The 22,978-nt window shown below is 36.9% G+C and overlaps 1 non-coding gene across 1 annotated transcript; it reads left to right on the top strand.

Moving 5' to 3' along the window:
* Positions 1-13,610: 13,610 nt before the first annotated feature.
* LOC124889072 lies at positions 13,611-13,717 on the top strand. The gene has a single exon (XR_007047689.1). It is a non-coding gene; the product is annotated as a small nucleolar RNA R71 (small nucleolar RNA).
* Positions 13,718-22,978: the final 9,261 nt, after the last annotated feature.

Below are 22,978 nucleotides of genomic sequence, written 5' to 3'. Positions count from 1 at the left end.
TCTGACTAGCTCTCGGTTATACAATCTAGCGTAATCCTCAGCAGTATATGAAGTATGAATATGCAAGAAATGAGAGGACTTAGTCAACCTATGAACCGCAACCCAAATTGAATCATGATGGCATCGGGAAGGAGGTAAACCAATCACGAAGTTCATATGTATCTCTTCCCACTTCCAGGTGGGAATACTAAACTCTTGCATCATACCAACAGGTCTTTGGTGTTCAACCTTAACCTGTTGGCATGTTGCACACTTAGCTACAAACGCTGCTATATCTTTCTTCATACCACTCCACCAATAGATTTCCCATAAGTCTCGGTACATCTTGGTGGAACTAGGATTAATAGAATATCGTGCCTCGTGCGTTTCATCCATAATACTCTATCTCAGATTATCAACATTCGGGACACACAATCTACCCTGTAATCTCAACACACCATCTCCCCCTTGGGAGAAAACCTCTACTTTTTGGTCCTTGACTGACTCCTTCAGCCTGACCAAACTAGCATCTAAGTATTGCTTTTCCTTCACATTCGAAACCAAGGAGGATTCAGAACTAGTCTGAACCCCTATACAACCTTCAGCAGAGTCAAACAACCTAACCCCCAATCTAGCCAAATGATGTACATCACGAGGCAACTCTTTCTTACCTTCTACCATATATGAAACACTACCCATAGACACTCTACTTAGGGCATCCACCATAATATTGACCTTGCCCAGATGGTTTAGCACACTTATATCATAGTCCTTTAACAATTCTAACCATCGTCTCTGCCTAAGATTCAATTATCTCTGGGTAAACACATACTGCAGACTCTTATAATCAGTGAAAACATCAACATAGACACCATACAAATAGTTTCTCCAGATTTTCAAAGCAAACACAACAACAACCAACTCAAGGTCATGGGTGGGGTAATTTTTCTCATGGGATTTCAACTGTCTAGAAGCATAAGCTAGCACCTTACCCTTCTACATCAATACACAACCCAACCCAACTCTCGAAGCATCACAGTACACCACCAAACCATTAACACTATCAGGCAAAGTAAAAACAGGGGCTGAAGTGAGTCGATCTTTAACTTTTGAAAACTCTTCTCCCAAGATTCGAACTACAAGAACCTCACTTTGTTTTCGGTCAACGAAGTCATAGGAGATGCTATAGAGGAGAAACCCTCAACAAAACGACATTAATAGTCAGATAAACCCAAGAAACTTCCGATATCAGTTGGAGAAATAGGTCTAGGACAATTTCTAACAGCTTCAGTATTTTGTGGATCAACTCTAATACCCTCGAAAGAAATGGTATGACCCAAAAAAGTAACTGACCTTAGCCAAAACTCACAGTTACTGAACTTGGCAAACAACATGTGATCTCTAAGGGTTTGCAAGAAAGTTCGGAGATGATCAGAATGTTCATCCTCACTATGGGAGTACACCAGTATATCATCGATGAACACTATGACAACAATCCAGATATGATTTGAACACTCGATTCATAAGGTCCATGAAAGCTGCTGGGGCATTAGTTAACTCGAAAGACATAACAAGAAACTCAAAATGTCCCTAACGAGTTTGGAAAGCGGTTTTTAGGATGTCACACTCCCTAACTTTGAGTTGATGATAGCCAGAATGAAGGTGTATCTTTGAGAAATAACTTGCACCTTCCAATTTGTCAAACAAATCATCTATTATCAGAGGGGGGTACTTATTTTTTATAGTGACTTTATTCAGTTGGCGGTAATCAATGTACATACGAAAAGATCTATCTTTCTTTCTGACAAACAACACAGGAGCACCCTAGGGAGAAACACTGGGCCTTATGAAACCCTTATCTAGTAGATCTTTGAGTTTCTCTTTCAACTCCTTATGTTTTACAGGGGCCATACGGTAAGGAGAAATAGAAATGGGCTGAGTATCGGGAAGAAGATCAATCCCAAACTCTATCATTCTATTAGGAGATATCCCTATTAGGTCATCCAAAAAGACATCAGAAAACTCATTGACGACGTTAACAGATAGAAGAGTTGGAGTCTCAGACCTAGTGTCTTTGACTCTAACCAAATGGTAAATACACCCCTTGGAAATAAGTTTTCTAGCTTTGAGGTAAGAGATAAAATGACTCTTGGGTGACAGAATTCCCAGACCACTCAAACATGGATGCACCCAAAAACTAAAACTTAACCACTCAGGTCTGACAATCAATAGAGGCATAAGAAGAATACAACCAGTCCATACCCAGAATCACATCAAAATCTACCATGTCTAACTCAATCAGATCGGCCAACAAGACTCTATGAAGAACGGTAATAAGGCACTTTTTATACACTCTCTGGGCAACAATTGAATCACCCACTAGGGTAGAAACTAGGATAGGCTCAGGAATAATCTCAAGACTCATCTCAAAATTCATAATAATCAAAGGTGTAACATATGAGAAGCTACATCCAGGATCCAACAAAGCATACACATCAAACTAAAATATACGAAGCATACAAATAACAACATTGGGAGAGTCCTCCTATTCCTGTCGGGACGATAAAGCATAGAATCTATTCTGGCGCAACCCGCCAGTATTGCTAGAAGAGGCGCCCTGAATTGGGGTTGGGCGAGTCACCAGAACTAGAGCACTAACAGTCTGAGTCTGGGTCTGAGGACGATAGTCACGATGCCCTTGTCCATCCCGTGGACAATCTCTAACTCTGTGACCCAGGTCACCACACTAGAAACAACCCCTCTTCTTACCCCAACACTCACCCAAATGAGCCCTACCACACTTAGGACACAGGGGATGATTTGGCTTACTGCCAGCACTATGCTGGAACCTGGATGGATATGACCTGTGCCCTGGTACCACACTTAGGACACAGGGGATGATGGTGCTAGCATAGATGAACGATCCTGATACTGAGGGTAACTCCCTCCTTGCGATCTAGTCTTACCCTATCCATGCTTCTCAGACCTATCTCTCTTATTCCATCACATTTTATCTCTCTCCTTAATCTTGTCTGCCTTAATTTATTGGGCATTAGTCATTAGCCTATAAAGATTTATCTTACTATTCAGCATGGCAGACCTACTCTCCTCAACCATATAACTAGACACTCCAATCACAAACTTATTTATACTAGCCCAATTATCAGCCACTAAGTCAGGAGCATACTTGGCTAACTGATTGAACTTTAGACGGTACTCCCTAATATTCATAGAGCCCTGTCTCAGGTTCATAAACTCTTCCACGTTCACCTCCCTCATCTCCAAAGGGAAAAACTTATCCAGGAATACATCGTGGAACTCTTGCCAAGTTGTAGGGACAGCTCCCTTACCTCTACCTTTCCTCTAAGCAACAACTCAGTCATAAGCAAGGTCTTTCAACCTATACGCAGCCAACTCCACACTATGTTCCTTAGATACATGCATGATCTGAGTAATCTTCCGCACCTTCTTTAAACATAACTGTGGATCTTCATCAGACTTAGACCCATAGAATTCTAAAGGATTCTTCCACATAAAGTCACAAATCCTGGCAGCAGCTGAATCACCTCCCTACTGCTGTGGAGCTGAGGCTGGGTTGGCCTGAACATTCGGAGTAACAGCTTGGGCCAGCGCCTGAAAGGCTGCCTGAAATTCAATATGAGACACATTTTCATTCAATGGGTTAGCAATAGGTCAGCAGGTTGATGTTGCTGACCATCATTATTTCTTCTCGCTCGACGTGGAGGTATATTTCTAAAATAGGAGAGCACGAATCAATAGCAGAGAGAGGCACTTTAAGTGCGATAGACTTCTGAAAGAAAGAATAACACTTTTTCCTAAAATGTCTTATAGCCTCTTGCTCATAGATATGGTGCGCTACACACCGATGATCAAGACTCTACTTAACATGGCTTGTCAGACTCCCTAGGACACCGTAAATACTTAGGCTCTGATACCAAGTTTGTAATGCTTTGAAAAATAGGTCCTGGAGCATCACACGGTGCTTGAGGCTATGAGTATCCCTAAGCTAACCCTTTGAGTCATTTTTATTTAGTTCAACAAAAATCAATGGGGTTTCCATAAATAACCCTCAAATATCAACAAAGTAATCATCATCCAAGAATAAAATAATTTCAGAAAGATAACAAAATACAACTTATTAGTCAACTCCCAACATCTATACTAGTCTAACAAGCCTCTACAAAAATTAATAAAACTAGCGAGCCGTTGAGACATTCCCCAACTGACTCATACTCAGTTATCAAATGTAAACAATTCCGTGAAACCAACATCAGACATCACGTCCTCAGAATATGAGGACTCACCATAATAGAGGATGTAGAATAGCATGCCCAAAGAATCACAGTCGAACTTGGAACTGAGCACCTCAACCTACATTCTAAGAAAATGTGGCCCACATTTGAAGATGTTGGTCAGTACCATGGAAAGAAACTGAGTATATGGGGGTGTATGTAGTTGTATAAACATCAACATCATAAATATTAATAAGAAATATGTAGGATATATGAAAGACTCACATAGCCCGAAGAAAATCATCATAATCATGAGAGGATGAAATAAGTACAATAACATATGTGAGTCATCATATAATTTGTCAATCACTTTCAGTTCATCAAGAATATCGATTCTCAAAATGTAAATATCATTTAAATCTTTTGAAAGAATAACTTTCAGAATTCCACTTTCAAATCACTTCACCATTCACCAAGACACAAGGAAACACACACACTGGGAGATCCTATAATTGACATAAACCATGTGATCTACATGGAGTCCAATGTACAACCTATGTTGGGGAGAGCCATCCTATCTTGCCATTGGAGTAGGACTTTCAATATCAAATCCACACAAACCAGTTATCACTATATAAATTATCCTCAGGATCTCTCCTGGGGGCACGTAGTTCTAGAAAAGTAAGGTCGGTTTATACCTGCCACTCGATGCTAAAGATTTCTTCCGGACTTCAAATCATTTCAAAGACAATTAACAACAAAGCAATTTTAGTAATATATAAATATACATCGGGAGCCATCATGCTTCCCATCTATCAAAATCAACCATGTTGTGGATTTCTTTCACACTCGAGTTCAAAACAACTTCATTAAGACCAAAAGGTCAAATCATTCAAAATATCTCAAATAATCAACATCAACGTGCTTATAACAAACACTTTCTCAAAAAAAATTTTCCAATGGTGATTCACAATCCAAATATCAAAATCATGATAAATATCATTCATGATTTATGCTTTATATCACCACACATGTAAATTCATCTTTCAAAATCATAAACATCAAGATTTCATAATAATCATCATATGATATGGATTCATGCTTCAAATTCATAAACATCAAATAAAAATCATGCCTTTGTAAATAAAATTAATTTTGGGCACAAGGATGAAAGAGAGTTCTTGTTGAAAAATCCCACATATCTTGAATGATGAACTTTAGATCGATACTCATTTTTGAGATGTTATTCGTGCCTTTCAATGATTGTTCTTGGAGTTCTTGAACTAGGATCTTGGAATCTTGAATAAATTTTCAGAATTAATGGTAAATTTTGGAGGTTCTTGGAGATGGATGTAGGATCTTAGGGTTTTCTTTTTGAGGGAGTTTGATGAAATATAACATATAATGCTTCTAATAGGCTTTAATATAGGATTTGGAAAGATTTTGGGTGAAGGGAAATGACCAAACCGCCCTAAAAATCAAAAAAAATCTCGAATCTGTCCTTTGGTGGACTGTTTTGATAGTCTAAAGTAGATCAACCATAACGTTTTACTCCGATATTCAAATTGGATGAAACTAATTTCATTAGAAAGAGGACTCTCACATATTTCCGTTAATATATGGTATCTCACCCAGATCATTGTGTACGAGGAGTTATGATCATTTGAAGTTGACCTAAAAATTCACTTTTGATAGGCAGAAGTATATCGACGATAACTTTTTGCTCCGCTAGACAAATTGAATAAAACCAATTTCATTGGAAAGAGGACTTGCGTATATTTTTGTTGATATATAGTATATCACCCAGATCATTATGCAGAAGGAGTTATGATTGTTTAAAGTTGGAGAAAAAATACACCAGGCCTCGGTACTTTTGCCTGCACGTTTTACTGTTCACTACTATTCACAATTCGATCAGAATGTTCATAACTCGTCGCTCGGGTGTCCATTTTAGATGATCCACATATTGTTGGAAAGATTATTCGATACTCTATGCAGTGGTGGGTAATAATATAAGATATTTTACATGAAAAATTTATAATTCATTCTATAAGATAGAACCCAAAACGTTTACACACAAAACTTTAACAAAAAATTTCCTGGGGTATTACATAAAAGCCATTGTTCTGTTGAACTATCTGAGTCCTTTACTAGATATTGACTAATGAATGACGCTGTAACTGAGGCTTACAAAATGGAACATTAACACTATGAATTCACCGAGGTATCTAAACTGAGAGTATATGTGACATAATTTGAGTTTGACTGAACCCTAAGAGTGAAGTCATGAATTACGTGGGCTAAGCATACTCTAAAACATGACATGAGTCTGATGTTTATGTACTCATGAAACTTTGTTCATAACACAGACTAAGCTGAAAATCCTTATACTAGAAACTTAATTCACCTACTATTTTTATGGAAAGGGTGGGAATATAAGCTGGGTACATGAATTGTAATATGACTCATGTATATGAACCCTAAAACTTTGTATTGCAATAGGAATAGGTCAGAAATCACCTTCCCTTATTAATTTTCTACACGTACTAGCATTACTATTAGAACTTAAAGGCCTGGTTTTGTAAGATAATTTAATCTGATAGTTCTCATATACCTATCGAGCTATAATTGACCAACTCACTGGGGTAGAGACTGGAAAAAGGTCCTATTAATATTTGGTCTGACCTTAAAGTTGACTGTTATGCAAGGAGTTACAAAAGAAAAAGAAGCTCCTAAATTTAAAGATGTGAGAACATATAAATGAAGGATCTATAACATACCAGTGGCTATATTAGGAGGACTTTCCTAATCCTATCGAGACTGAAGTGCATAGAGTCTATTTGGGTGTATCCCACTGATAGCGCTGGAATTGGCACCCTGCAGATTTGGGCAATCGAACTTAGCTGAAAGACGATCGTGTTGACTTTGAGGACCGGGTTTAGGACAGTCTCAAACCTTATGACCTGACTCGCGACATCCAAAACACACATTACTGCTGGCTCTACACACACCCTTATGATGCTTATCACACTCTTTGTAAAGTGGATGAGTAAAAACCCTGCTCTCACTACCATGGTCCTTGGAGCCTAGTGCCTCATCTCTATGGCCATTTTTGAACTTTGATGTTGGTGCACTAGCTAAAGATGGAACTGGGGATGGAAACTTCTGTCTATGCTGAGAATGGTTAACACCCTGTGACCCTGGCTGGGAAAAAACTATAACTACCAGTTCTGGCCTACTTATTTTCCCTATTCTTATTATAAAGTTTCTGCTCCTCAATCTACTGAGCATGGACCATAAGCCTAGATATGTCCATATCCTTAATAAACATTGCAGTTTTGCACCCCTTATCCACTCTACCTAATATCCCAGTCACAAACTTACTCATTTTGGATCTACTGTATGCTACTACATGGGAAGCGTACCTGGCTAACTGAGTAAAGTTGAGGGAATACTCTTTTACGATCATACTACCTTGTCTGAGGTTGATGAACTCTAATACTTTAGCTTCTTTATACTCTAGGGGAAAGAATCTATCTCAGAAGGCTATAGCAAACTCTTCCCATTGTATGGGATCGACATCTATACCCCTGTATACCTTCGACTGCTAGAACTATGTATGGGATATATCTTGTAGTTGATAAGTGGCTAACTCTGCACTCTCACTTGAAGTCACTCCCATGATGTCTATGACTTTTTGAACCTGGTCGAGGAATTCCTGTGGTTCCTCTTCGGACTTAGAACCTAAGAATAAGAGAGGATTCATTCGAGTGAAGTCCCGAATCCTATTTACAGCTGAATTGGCCACTGGGTTAGCTGGAACAACAGCTGGCCATTCATTTTAAGCTGCAACTACATTGGCTAGAGTAGTAAATACAGTCCTGAATTTTCCATAAGAGATATGCTCATCCAGAGGATCTCACTGAACGGGTTGAGGTGCTGACTGATTTCCTATTCTCCTTTTCTTAGTCCCTTTGGGAGGCATGTTCTGCAAATGAAAGGGAGAATGGATTAGACAGAGAGAAAATTTTGAGCTTATGCTCACTAGCACGACATAAATACTGAAAAAAGGGAAACTATTCATAATAAAATTTTATAGCCTCCTATACATAAGTGTGGTGCACAACACACCCATATACAAGACTCTACTAGATGCGTCTTTTCAGACTTGTTAGAATACTGTTGAACCTTAGGCTCTGATAAAAACTTTGTAACACCCCGAATCTAGTTTTCAGAATGGTATACGGTGCTCATGACCCCGAATGACCACAAGCTAACCCATGACTAAGATCTGTAACGAAGCACTGAATAATAAATTATAAATATGCGGAATATAAGTTGTATGGCCATAAGATTCAAAACAAAACTAATACTAAACATAATACAATATCTATAGTGGGGTATGACAATACCCAAAACTAAGATAAACTGTCTGAAACATGCTATAGTCTAAAAGCCTCTAAACTGTCTGAAAACTATGGAGTTAATAGGATATGTCCCCAACTAACTCTGAACTAGTAAAATAATAAAGTAATAAAATAATTATTCTATCCTCGAATGATGAGGACTCACTGCTAGTCTGGTTATTGAATGTCTGATCTACTAAGGATGCTCGGGAACTCGTGCTTCTAAAACTATGGTATAAAACACCATAGCATAAATTCGTCAGCACGTTGAATGTACTGGTATATAAGTAAGGTAGGCTAAATTCAATGGTTCATATTCATGAATAATAATAACTGATTATATAACATGAATGCGAGAATATATGCATGAATACATAACTATAACTGAGATCGTGTTAATGTTAACTCATGAATTCTGATAACATGGATTTACTAATATCTGAGTATTGATACTGGGATACCGATTGACCTACTGAATACTTAGGAACTAATGTAATATTAATAATAAAGGAAACTGTTTCTGACAGTTCTGATTATGAAGAAATGGTCTGATTGACTGTATCTGACAGTCCTTAAACTGAATACTGAGAACATGGGTTTCATTTAATCAATATACTATTTACTAAGTTCATGATAACATGATTAATGAGTATGAATACTGATAATATGAGTGACTGCATCTAACAGTCCTATTACTGTTGGAACTAGCTGGATTCCATACTGAACTGATTTAACTATATCTGACAGTCCTGGATTTCAGTAGAATTGAGCTGAGTTCTATTATAGAAACTGGATTTGAAACTAAAACTGTCGAAGGTAATTATCTAACTAACATTCCTCAAAAACTTAACTGGTGGGGTCCAACCTGAAACCCCAGTTGGAAGGGTGTCTGTACTATGCCACGGGTAAAGATAAGCTGTGAGTATACCCTCTCTAATAGAGAGTACTTTCGTCAACCGCTCCTAGTAGGAGACTCAAATGAGATGTATAAATCCATAAACGCGTAGGGTGCATCTCAACCTATGCTAGATTTATAGTTATGGAACACAAGGATTGCTTTTAAGGATCACACCCTCCATTGAATAGCAGGTGAGGCCCTACCCTTGGGTTCAGTCAGTGCTGAATCCTACTACCAACTGAATACATACTGAACTGATTAACTAAACTAAACTGATACTAATGGTATTGTTTAGCGAAGCTAAATTGAGTTTATCGAGTCCTGTCAATTGACAGAACGCTACTGAGATCTGACGACTGACGAAGAGTACTGAATTTATTGAGACTTCTTGGAATACTGAGGTTAGAATGATTACTGAGTACTGATGTTAGTAAGACCACTGAGGTCATTGAAATTACAGAGTAGGACTATACTGATACTGAATTTACTCAGTTTTCCTGAATCATAAGACTGATTGAATTCTAAGGATCATGGCTTGACTGTGAGTATCGTGAAAACATGACACTAGCTCTAGGAACACAACTAAATTGTTGGGTACAAGTACCCCTAGGACTCGATATCATGAAACTAACAGGACATGAGACTTCTTGAACACATGACCAATATCAACAATTCATAATACATTAATTTAGGGATTTCATGAAGCACATGGTTATCACAGTCCTGTACATGAATGGAATTGCATGTAAACATGTCATACTTTTATCAACCTAATCTCATGGACATTCCCTAAACAATTCATAATACACACAATATCATTGAAGTCATTCTTAGTCATAGGGTAAAGAATACACTTATTACTTGGGTCATAATTAAGCTATAATGCAAACTTCTATTCTCTTAGGCATTTTATCAAACACCTAGGATGCATGAATTAGAGAATAGGCTTGACCATCAAATTAATACTACAAAACTACATATTTTAACTCAATTTCACATGTTTTAGACGACATACTAGCATAGGTTCATGAATAACACATAAAGATTGCAACTTGGGAATCATTCAACCATAATCATATGAACATAATCAACCCATAATAAAATATTCACAATACAATATTTAAAACTTGATTCTTGGGCTTCATGGATGAAATAAATACATAAATGAACATTGTGCAGACCTTAGTTCTTTATTCTATGAAGATTGACGGAGAGATTCTTAAATTTAAGTGTTGGATTCGAATCACCAATTGAAAACCCTAGCTTGTTCTTGAGAAAAACTTGAGAGAAAATAAATATTTTAGGTGAATTATGGATGAATCACGTATTATTGTGTATATATAGGGGTGAGAATTTGACCCTTTTAATCCTTGGAAGTGTATTTTAATTCTATGAAAGTTTCCCGACTTAGACCCCTGGCGCGACGCGGCGCTATCGCGCCGTGTCACTAGAAATTGACAACTATGAATTTGAGCCTTTGTGAGATGTCCCAAAATCATGGAGGATCACTAGATTATGAAGATTGCCATTTTGGCTAGCTCCGCGATGCGTTGATGGCTCAGGTGGCACACTGTCTTACTAAAATGGCTCTAACTCTTTGCTCGGGTGTCAAATTTGGGTGAATTTGGTATCAATGAAAATCTTGAAAATACCACATGTATAAAAGTGGATTCATATTTGAAATAAGTCTAACATTTCTAGGTTAATTTTAAGCTAGGTAGAAGTACAAGGTATTTCTTACAATTAGGAGAAGGGACCTTAGATCGGGTCTACACTCAATAAGCAAGGTGAGTCCCATACATATTCTCCTCAGGTGGAATAGAGTTCCTAGTAGATTTTCTGCAAACATATGTTATTTAGGGAGGTATGAACCGAAATTTGAGGAAGCCACTAGTTAGAAAAGTTTCATAACACTAGACTCTATAGCCCAAAATAGAACACAAGAAAGGAAAATATTCCTAATTGCCTTGTAGCCTCGTCCTTTTAAGTTTGGTGCACTACAAACCCATAAAAAGACTCTAATCAACATGAATTTATGGCCAACCAATGACACTAAAATGTGCTTTGAAACCAAGCTTGTCATGACCCAACCTTTGGATATTCCCTGATGGGTATCTCAAGCCTACCATGGATCAAAGACCGCCCCCCTTAACCTATCCTCAAGGGAATAACAATAATAATAAAGCGGATGAAAATTCAAGATAGTAATAAAAATATGAATGGGTAACTCAAATGAAACTAAGAGTCAAAACAATAACCATACTTTATTTTTCCACAATAGACTCTAGAACCATAATAGCAACTAAGTTGGGATATTCCCCCAACTATGACCAAATGAATCCAAAAGTACTGAGTCAATAAATAAATAATAATGAAATAATAAGTCCTTCTAAAAAATAGAGGCTCACCACTTTACAACAACTCAATAAATATGCTCAGCCACCTAATGTTGTTCAAGAATAACATAAAAGTCTTTGGACCCGACATCATGAAATGATATTGCTTCTAAGGATGGTTAGTGGATAAGCACTGACATGTACACTTTTAAAACCATATTTTCATCATCCAGCATTATTGTGAGCATCCCTTTTGTAATATCTATCAATGTTCCACTCGTCACCAAGAATGGACGTCCTAAGATGACTAATACTCTTTTATCTACCTTAAAATATAAAATAATAAATCCGTAGGAATAATAAACTTTTCAAACTTGATGAGAACATCCTCAATGATTCTTTCAGAATGGGTTATGTTTTGGTCTACTAGTTTGAGTAACACATAGCTTGATCCCGGTTTCCCCAAGCCCAAAGTGTTGAATAATAATTGAGGAATCAAGTTGATACTTTTCCCTAAATCACTAAGTGTGTAGACCACCTTACTATTGCTAATTTTTAGGGGGAGAGTGAAACTACCAAGATCTTTGAGCTTTATGGGTCTCTTCTGCTTAACTACAGAGCTTCACTCCTCAGTGAGTGCTACTATCTCACCATCTTATAGCTTAACTTTGTTAGTGACCGGATCTTTTAAGTACTTATCATACTTGGGCATTCCCTATAAAAAATATAAAAGATGAAGGTTAATGTGAAGATCTCCTAGCATGTCAAATAAATTCTTGAAGTACCCATCCCTCTTCGCTTTTCTAAGCCTCTGTGGGAAAGGTGGTTGTGGTATCTCCTTTATTAGTTCAGAAACTTTGTTTTTCAAGTATTTAGACTTCCTCAAGTTTTCAACAACTTTGTCCTTACCAGTTGGGGAACTATGTTTGCATCTACCTCTTTAGTTTTCACTGGAGGTTCTTTATTCAGCTCTTTACCACTCCTCAAAGTGATTGCCATTACTTGTTTAGGAGATTCAACGTTACTTGGAAAACCACCTGGAGGCCTAGCATTTTGTGCTTGATGTATTTGCCCAACCTGCATCTCCAAGTTCTCTCTACCCACTTGGTTGCTCTTAATATCTTCTTACTGGATCTTTATATCTACTACCGATGATTCCTTAAGCAACTAAAATTTGTTTCAGTATCTCTTACAAATCGTTAATTGCACGATTCCCTTAATTCTGCTACTGCTGAAACTGTTGTTGTTAGTTGTTCAATGATGGATTTGGTGCCCGAGTTTACCACTTTAGATTGTAGTCGTTCCCATAATTCTTCCTTTGAGAATTTTCCACGAACATCACTGACTTAGGATTTATATCAAATATAGATACAGAATGACCACTGATTCCACAAATATCACACCAACTACTTGTCTATTGAATTGCATTAATTGTTGATGCAGGCTATGTAACCCCCAATTTCACATGCTGAACTGAGTAGTTAACTGCTTTTCGAGTGCAACAAACTGAGAGGATATAATAGTTAATTGGTCTATCCCTAACATACCTACAACCTTCATTGTAGCACATCTTGAGTTGGAATGCAACTCAGGATTCCCTTATGCAATCCAGTTCAATAAGATGTATAGCTTATTATATGACAATTCCAATGCTTGACCACCTACAACAAAATCGAACAAAATTTTTGTGTCATAATCAAGTGCCTCAATAAAAGTATAAGCTAGTAACTTATTGGACGGATGATGACATGGACAATTCAAAAGAATAGCTTTGAAACTCTTGTATGCATAGTAAAAGTTCTCATCTTGCTTCTGTTTGAAGCACACAATCTCATTTCTTAGTCTCATTGTCTTGCCAGATAGAAAGAATCAGATGAGAAATTTATCGGCTAAGTTATCCCAGGTTGTTATTTAACTTTCCAACTCAAATTTCAACCACTTCTTCACTTTCCCCAATAATGAAAAGGGGAATACTATCACACTAACATAACCAGTTAACACACTATTAGGGATGAATATGTCACTGATCTCAAGAAAGTTTCACAGGTAGACCTATGGATGTTTATGTGAACGCCTAATAAATTATCCACTACTGATCAAAAGTTGCACCATGTTCTGTTTCTACTAAAAGTTACCTCCAATAGCCAATTTCTAAAAAGAGGAAGTCAAATTTGTCAGAAGTGGGATTTCCAGTGCACGTACTATCCTATGGGCTGACTAATTTTCAGACATATGTGAAAAGTTTTCTTATTCCTCTTGAATTTTTGTGATATGGGGGTGAAGGATTTCTTCTCTCCTTTTAATGAAAGCATTGCTTGGGTTTGGGGCTTGGTTCAACCAATTCCCTATTCCTTACAAGCTGACTAGTCTATAAACCCATTTCTTACAAATTCAACACCAAGTCCAAGTGTAAAGCACCAAAGAAATAAAAAAGAAAAATAAAAACTAATACAGATGCCAATTTATAAGTCCCCGACAAAGGCAACATAAACTTGTTGCGCTAAGCACACACACAAGTATACGTGGTCTCACCAAGTATTATAGTGGACTTAAAGAAAGTTGAATATCAAACCCAATAAGACTTGTGTTAAAAAACTATTCAATTCTATTTTAACTATTAAGATTAACTAGGGCAACATAGCCAAAAGAGTTTTGAAAGTTTATCAACTAAAAGAAAACTAAAATAATGCGGAAAAGCAAAGACTTTATACAATCACTGGATGAAACCCCAAGGTTAAAGCACTATGAACAATCATATTGTGCTATTGAAATTCATTCATTAGATTACTTATTATTGTTGTTGATTCATTGGTTTTATAATATAATCATGGTCTCCCGACCTTTAACCTTCTACCTAACTGGATTTTAGAAGTACATTGTCGAGCGGGGATATAGTAATTGTTGTGCTAGCTTTTTGTTAGCACAATTAAGACTATTAACTTGAAATAATTGCAAGTTCTTAAGTAGCTACTATTGTTTTTTTATCATATTTCATGTGATTTCGTAGGAAAGTTAGGATGCATGGAAATATATGAAAGCTACATCAAGAAGGATACTTTTTGGTAAAAATAATTGAGTTTTGAAAACTTCACCTAATGACATGGTCTGATAAGCTATCAAATCTCTGATAAGCCATCAGAAATATCATCACATTGAGGCAGAGAACAAGAAAATAGAGACATGTCTGATAAGTTATTAGATCTCTGCTAAGCCATTATACATGGCATCATACTGAAGTAGAACACAAGATAATTGAAGTAATGCTAATGACCTTTTTTGATAGGTCATCAGACTCCTGATAAGCCATCACATTTGTATCACACTAAAAAAGGTCTGAGGACATTCTCTGATAAGCTATCAGCTTTGTGATAAGCTATCAGACATGTCGTCAGTTAAAGGAGAAAAAACTGAATTTTAATTTCAAATTTTTCTTAAAGTACAAATATAAATAGTGGATTTTAGGGTTTCATTTAGTATCTGGAACTTATTCCAAAGGCAAAGTCACCTCTTTTTGGTCCTCTTAACTTAGAATTGAATTTTCAACTCTATTATTTGGTTGTGGGAGCTTCTTCTTGAATTTGGAAGAGAACGAACTTCAAACATCATCTTTTGTAAGTTTAATTTCTTTGAATAATGAATACAATTGTTGCTATATCTTTCTATCTCATGTGGAACTAAAACCCACAACTGGGGTTATGGGTTCTATGATTATTCCTCCATGTATTTAATAATTTGTTAGGGTTTTAGTGATTGTGGGGACATCTTGATAATTCCTTTGTAATGATACTTATCTATTGGTTGCAAACAATAGATCCCTCCTTATGTTGATTTGCTCAAACTAAGAAATAAACTAAAGGTAGTAAATTATCAATGATGATTTGGGAAGGTTAAGTTCTCTTCTAATGATTAATGATGTAATAAGATTGATCAACTCAAGATAAAATTAGTATAAATAGAATGTTTTCCTAAGTTTGAGAGAATTAGGGAGGTCAACATCTATTTCTCCTTACCGTATGGCCCCTGTAAAACTTAAGGAGTTGAAAGAGAAACTCAAAGATCTACTAGATAAGGGTTTCATAAGGCCTAGTGTTTCTCCCTAGGGTGCTCCTGTGTTGTTTGTCAGAAAGAAAGATGGATCTTTTCGTATCTGCATTGATTACCGCCAACTGAATAAAGTCACTATAAAAAATAAGTACCCCCCTCTGATAATAGATGATTTGTTTGACAAATTGGAAGGTGAAAGTTATTTCTCAAAGATACACCTTCATTCTGGCTATCACCAACTCAAAGTTAGGGAGTGTGACATCCCAAAAACCGCTTTCCAAACTTGTTAGGGACATTTTGAGTTTCTTGTTATGTCTTTCGAGTTAACTAATGCCCCAGCAGCTTTCATGGACCTTATGAATCGAGTGTTCAAATTATATCTGGATTGTTGTCATAGTGTTCATCGATGATATACTGGTGTACTCCCATAGTGAGGATGAACATTCTGATCATCTCCGAATTTTCTTGCAAACCCTTAGAGATCATAAGTTGTTTGCCAAGTTCAGTAACTGTGAGTTTTGGCTAAGGTCAGTTGCTTTTTTGGGTCATACCATTTCTTCCGAGGGTATTAGAGTTGATCCCCAAAATACCGAAGCTGTTAGAAATTGGCCTAGACCTATTTCTCCAACTGATATCTGAAGTTTCTTGGGTTTATCTGGCTATTAATGCCGTTTTGTTGAGGGTTTCTCCTCTATAGCATCTCCTATGACTTCGTTGACCGAAAAGAAAGTGAGGTTCTTGTAGTCCGAATCTTGGGAGTAGAGTTTTCAGAAGTTAAAGACTCGACTCACTTCAGCCCCTGTTTTGACTTTTCCTGATAATGTTAATGGTTTGGTGGTGTACTATGATGCTTCGAGAGTTGGGTTGGGTTGTGTATTGATGTAGAAGGGTAAGGTTCTAGCTTATGCTTCTAGACACTTGAAACCCCATGAGAAAAATTACCCCACCCATGACCTTGAGTTGGCTGTTGTTGTGTTTGCTTTGAAAATCTGGAGAAACTATTTGTATGGTGTCTATGTTGATGTTTTCACTAATCATAAGAGTCTGCAGTATGTGTTTACCCAGAGATAATTGAATCTTAGGCAGAGACAATGGTTAGAATTATTAAAGGACTATGATATAAGTGTGCTAAACCATCTGGGCAAGGTCAATATTATGGAGGATGCCCTAAATAGAGTGTCCATGGGTAGTGTTTCATATATGGTAGAAGGTAAGAAAGAGTTGCCTCGTGATGTACATCGTTTGGCTAGATTGGGGGTTAGGTTGTTTGACTCTGCTGAAGGTTGTATAGGGGTTTAGAGTAGTTCTTTATCCTCCTTGGTTTTGAATGTGAAGGAAAAGCAATACTTAGATGCTAGTTTGTCAGACTGAAGGAGTCAGTCAAGGACCAAAAATTAGAGGTTTTCTCCCAAGGGGGAGATGGTGTGTTAAGATTACAGGGTAGATTGTGTGTCCTGAATATTGATAATCTGAGATAGAGTATTATGGATGAAGCGCGCGAGGCACGATATTCTATTAATCCTAGTTCCACCAAGATGTACCGAGACTTATGGGAAATCTATTGGTGGAGTGGTATGAAGAAAGATATAGCAGCGTTTGTAGCTAAGTGTGCAACATGCCAACAGGTTAAGGTTGAACACCAAAGACCTGGTGGTATGATGCAAGAGTTTAGTATTCCTACCTGGAAGTGGGAAGAGATACATATGAACTTCGTGATTGGTTTACCTACTTCCTGATGCCATCATGATTCAATTTGGGTTGTGGTTCATAGGTTGACTAAGTCTTCTCATTTCTTGTATGTTCATACTTCATATACTGCTGAGGATTACGCTAGATTGTATAACCGAGAGCTAGTCAGACTGTATGGAGTTCCCTTGTCTATAATTTCGGATAGGGTTACTCAGTTCACTTCGTAATTTTGGAAAGCTTTTCAGAAAGGTCTTGGTACCCAATTTATTTTAAGTTCTACTTTTCATCCGCAGACCGATGGTCAAGCTGAGTGGACCATCCAGACCTTAGAGGATATGTTGAGAGCTTGTGTACTAGACTTTAAGGGAAGTTGGGATGATCACTTACCGTTGATAGAGTTTTCTTACAATAACAGTTTCCACTCTAGTATTGACATTGCTCCGTTCGAAGCCTTATATGGGAGGAAGTGTATATCACCCATAGGTAGGTTCGAGGTGGGAGAAGTGGCTATGAGTGGTCTTGATTCGGTATTTGAGGCTATGGAAAAAGTTAAGTTGATTAGGGAAAGGTTGAAAACTACACAGAGTCGTCAGAAGTCATATGCGGATGTTAGAAAGAGAGACCTTGAGTTTGAAGTTGGTGACTTAGTGTATCTGAAAATTTCACCCATAAGGGGGGTGAAGAGATTCGGAAAGAAGGGGAAGCTTAGTCCCCATTATGTTGGTCCTTAAAAAATTCTTAGTCGTGTTGGTAAGGTAGCTTATGAAGTCGAGTTGCCTTTCGAGTTGTCCTCTGTTCATCCAATATTCCATGTCTCCATGCTTAGAAAGAATATTAGCAATGCTATGATAGTGGATTCCTCTATGAGTGCTGACATTCAAGAAAATCTTTCTTTTGATGAGATTCCTGTTGAGATTCTTGATTTCAGTGTCTGAAAACTAAGGATCAAAGAAGTTTCCTTGGTCAAGGTGTTGTGGTGAAACCAATCTGTTGAGGGTGCAACTTGGGAAGATGAGGTGGATATGCAATCCAAGTACCCGCACCTATTTTATGTAATTTCCGATCAAGCCGAAGGTGCCGTTCTTACATAAATCATGCATTTTTGATAAAAGTTGCAGCAGTCTAGCTGTCATTTATTGTGTGTTCAGCTGTAGTTTCTTGAATTTATGCATTCTATGTTGCATTCGAAGTGAGAAACGATGTGGTGATGAGTATAACACATGGTTTCAGCTGTATGCTCTATTCCCTATCTAATCTTGGCATCTCTAGCGTCATTCGAGGATGAATGTTTCCTGTTGGGTTCTATCTTCTAGAATGAATTATAAATTTTTCGTGCGAAATGTCGTAGATTATTACCCACCATTGTGTAGAGTATCGCATAAGATTTCCAACGATATGTGGATAATCCAAAATAGACACCCAAGCGACGAGTTATGAACATTTCGATTGAACCATGAATAGTAGTGAATAGTAAAATGAGCAGGAAAAAGTACTGAGGCCTGGAGTATTTTTCCTCCAACTTAAACGATCATAATTCCTTGTACATAATTATATGGATGATCTACTATATATCAATGGAAAGCTCTGCGAGTCCTCTTTCCAATGAAATTGGTTTCATCTAATTTGTCTATCGGAGAAAAACGTTATGGTCGATCTACTTCAGCCTACAAAAAGTAAATTTTTTGGGTCAACATCAAACAATCATAACTCCTCATACACAATGATCTGGGTAAGATACTATATATCAACGGAAATATATGAGAGTCCTCTTTCTAATGAAATTGGTTTCATTCAATTTGAGTATCGGAGTAAAATGTTATGGTTGATCAACATCAGACTATCAAAACAGCTCACCAAAGGACAGATTCGAGAATTTTTTTTGATTTTTAGATGCATTTTGGTCATTCCGCCTCTCCCAAAATCCATCCAAACCCTATATTAAAGCCTATTAGAAGCATTATATGTTGTATTTCATCAAACTCCCTCAAAAAGAAAACCCTAAGCTCCTACATCCAACTTCAAGAACCTCCAAAGTTCACCGTTAATTCTGAAAATTTATTCAAGATTCCAAGTTCCTAGTTCAAGAAATCCAAGAACAATCATTCAAAGGAATGATTGACATCTCAAAAATGAGTATCGATCTAAAGTTCATCATGCAAGTATGTGGGATTTTTCAACAAGAACTCTCTTTTGTTCTTGTGCCCAAAAGTAATTTTCTTTACAAAGGCATGATTTTATTTGATTTTTATGAATTTGAAGCATGCAACCATATCTCATGATGATTATTATAAAATCTTGATGTTTATGATTTTGAAAGATGAATTTACATGTGTGGTGATATAAAGCATGAATCTTGAATGATATTTATCATGATTTAGATATTTGGGTCATGAATCCCCTATTTGAAATTGTGTTTTATTTTTGAGAAAGTGTGTTATAAGCATGTTGATGTTGAATAATTGAGATATTTTTAATGATTTGACCTTTTGTTCTTAATGGAGTTGTTTTGAACTCGAGTGTGAAAGAAATGCACAACGTGATTGATTTTGATAGATGGGAAGCATGATGGCTCCTGATGTATATTTATATATTACTAAAATTATTTTACTATGGATTGTCCTTGAAATGATCTAAAATATGTCCGGGAGAAATCTTTAGCACCTAGTGGGAGGTATAAAGAGACCTTACTTTCCTAGATTTATGTGCCCTTGTAGGAGTAAGCGTAAGGCTGATTTATATAGTGATCACTAGTTTGTATGAATTTGATATCGATAGTCCTACTCCGATGGCAAGCATAGGATGGCTCTCCCCAACGTGGGTTGTACGTTGGACTCCATATAGCTCACATGGTTTATGTCGGTTATAGGATCTCCCAGTGTGTGTGTTTCCTTGTGTCTATGGTGAATGGTGAAGTGATTTGAAAGTGGAATTGTGAAAGTTATTCTTTCAAAAGATTTAAATGATATTTACATTATGAGAATTGATATTCTTGATGAATTGAAAGTGATTGAAAAATTATATGATAACTCACAAATGTTATTGTACTTATTTCATTCTTCATGATTATGATGATTTTCTTTGGGCTACGTGATTCTTTCATATATCCTGCATATTTCTTATAAATATTTATGATGATGATGTTTATACAACTGCATACACCCCCATATACTCGGTTCCTTTCCATAGTACTCACCGACATCTTCGGATGTGGGCTACATTTTCTCGAAATGTAGGTTCAGGAGCTTATTTCCAAGTTCAACAGTGATTCTTCGGGCACACTGTTCTACATCCTCTATTGTGGTGAGTCCTCATGTTCCAAGGACGTGATGTCTGATGTTGGTTTCACGGAATTATTTACATTTGATAACTGAGTATGAGTCAGTTGGGGCATGTCTCAATGGCTCGTTGGTTATATTGATTTTCTTAGAGGCTTGTCAGACTAGTATAGATATTGGGAGTTGACTAATAAGTCATATTTTGTTATCTTTCTGAAATTCTTTTATTCTTGGATGATGATTACTCTGTTGATATATGTGGGTTATTTATGGAAACCCCGTTGATTTGTGTTGAACTAAATGAAAATGGCTCAAAGGGTTATCTTGGGGCTACTCGTAGCCTCAAGCACCGTGTGATGCTCCAAGACCTATTTTCTAGGGAGTTATATTTTAGATATCAGTTATTTAGCCATCAGAATTCAATGCTCCCGTACCAGTCTAAACTTCAGTTATAGAAAACCAGCATTTAATCACAGTTAGAGTCTTAGTTACAGTTACAGTTTTAATTACCGCCTTAGCTACAATCTCAGTCCCAGTCCTAGTTCAGCTAAATCAAAAACTTAGTTCACTTTCAGGATTACCCAGCCATAGCATATAGCTATCAGTTACTCAGTCATTAGTATTTTAGTACCTTAGTTACAGAATGTTTATAAATCATGTCATACGCTTGATCTCGCAATTTCAAGTAATACAGTTTGATAAATCTATGCTCAGTCACGATTCAGTTCATTGGTGACCTGTGCCTCATCCTAGTTTTCCTCAGTGTCGCAGTCAAGTTAGTATTTTTCTAGGGACTTTGTGTCCCGAGGGGGGAGATACACTATAATTCCCTAAAACTTTTATGACATAAACATGCAGCTCTCTTCTCATAATGAAAATAGTTTGGAGTAGTGGATACCCATAGGTTGACCCTCTAGGTCCAATCTCGGTCGTATGCCACATATTTAAGGTATTTAGTTCAGATCACGATATTCAACTCATGTATCACGTTCTAGACCTAGTTACATCTCATGTTTTGGCAAATGCATATTTATTAATTAATTTTAGAATCAGCCTAAGGTAATAGATTTTCTTAAGCTTATCTAGTTTCATGTTTAGGTTTCAGTTACATATGTGGTTTTCAATTCCATGATTAATTTTTATTACAAACTTTATATCATTACCTTTACATATTTAGTCACATGTTCATGATTTGGTTCAGTCATGTATTCACGCATTAGATATGCATGATCAGATTATCATTACTATCAATCATGGATTTATGTATCAGCTCAGTCATAAAAGCATGCATTAGATATAAATGCTTAGTATGAATCTCAGTAATGTCAGTCAGGTAGTCATGTTTCAGCTATTCATGTTCAGTGTGTACTTTAGCTTATTATTTCTCACATCTAAATCAGTCTTATTCGAGGATGAATATTCCCAAGGGAGAGATATTGTAATACCCCATACTTCTACCTAGCTTAAAATCATCCCAGAAATATTAAAGACTTGTTTCAAAGATGAATCCACATATATACATATGGTATATTCAAAAATTTCACTTTTTATCATGTGGGAAATTGAATAAGCTTTCCATCGATACCAAATTCTCCCAAATCTGACACCCGGGCGAAGAGCTAGAGCTATTTTAGTAAGATAGGGTGCCACCTGAGCCATCAACGCATCACAGAGCTAACCAAATTGGCAATCATCAAAATCCAGTGAACCTGCATAATTTTGGCGCCTTGCGCCAAGGACCAAAATTAAGAGTTGTCAAATTCCAGTGACACGATGCGATAGCGCCGCATCTTGCTAGGGGTCCTGTCAGGAATTTTTACTGAATTAAAATACACGACCAAGGGTTAAAAGGGTCACCTTCTCACCCCTATATATATACCTAATAACATGTGATTCAGCAACAATTCATCCAAAATATACGTTTTCTCTCAAGTTTCTCTCAAGAACAAACTAGGATTTTCAATTGGGGATTCGAATCCAAGACTCAAATTTAGGAATCTCTCCATCAATCTTCATAGAATCAAGAAATAAGGTGTGCACAGTGTTCATTCATGGATTCCTTTTATCCATGAAGCCCAAGAATCAAGTTTTAAATCTT

This window comes from Capsicum annuum, chromosome 11 (assembly GCF_002878395.1).
Source record: "Capsicum annuum cultivar UCD-10X-F1 chromosome 11, UCD10Xv1.1, whole genome shotgun sequence".
Classification (NCBI taxonomy): Eukaryota; Viridiplantae; Streptophyta; class Magnoliopsida; order Solanales; family Solanaceae; genus Capsicum; species Capsicum annuum.
The sequence above is the reverse complement of the archived record's forward strand: the minus strand, read 5'-3'. Positions and strand labels throughout refer to the sequence as shown.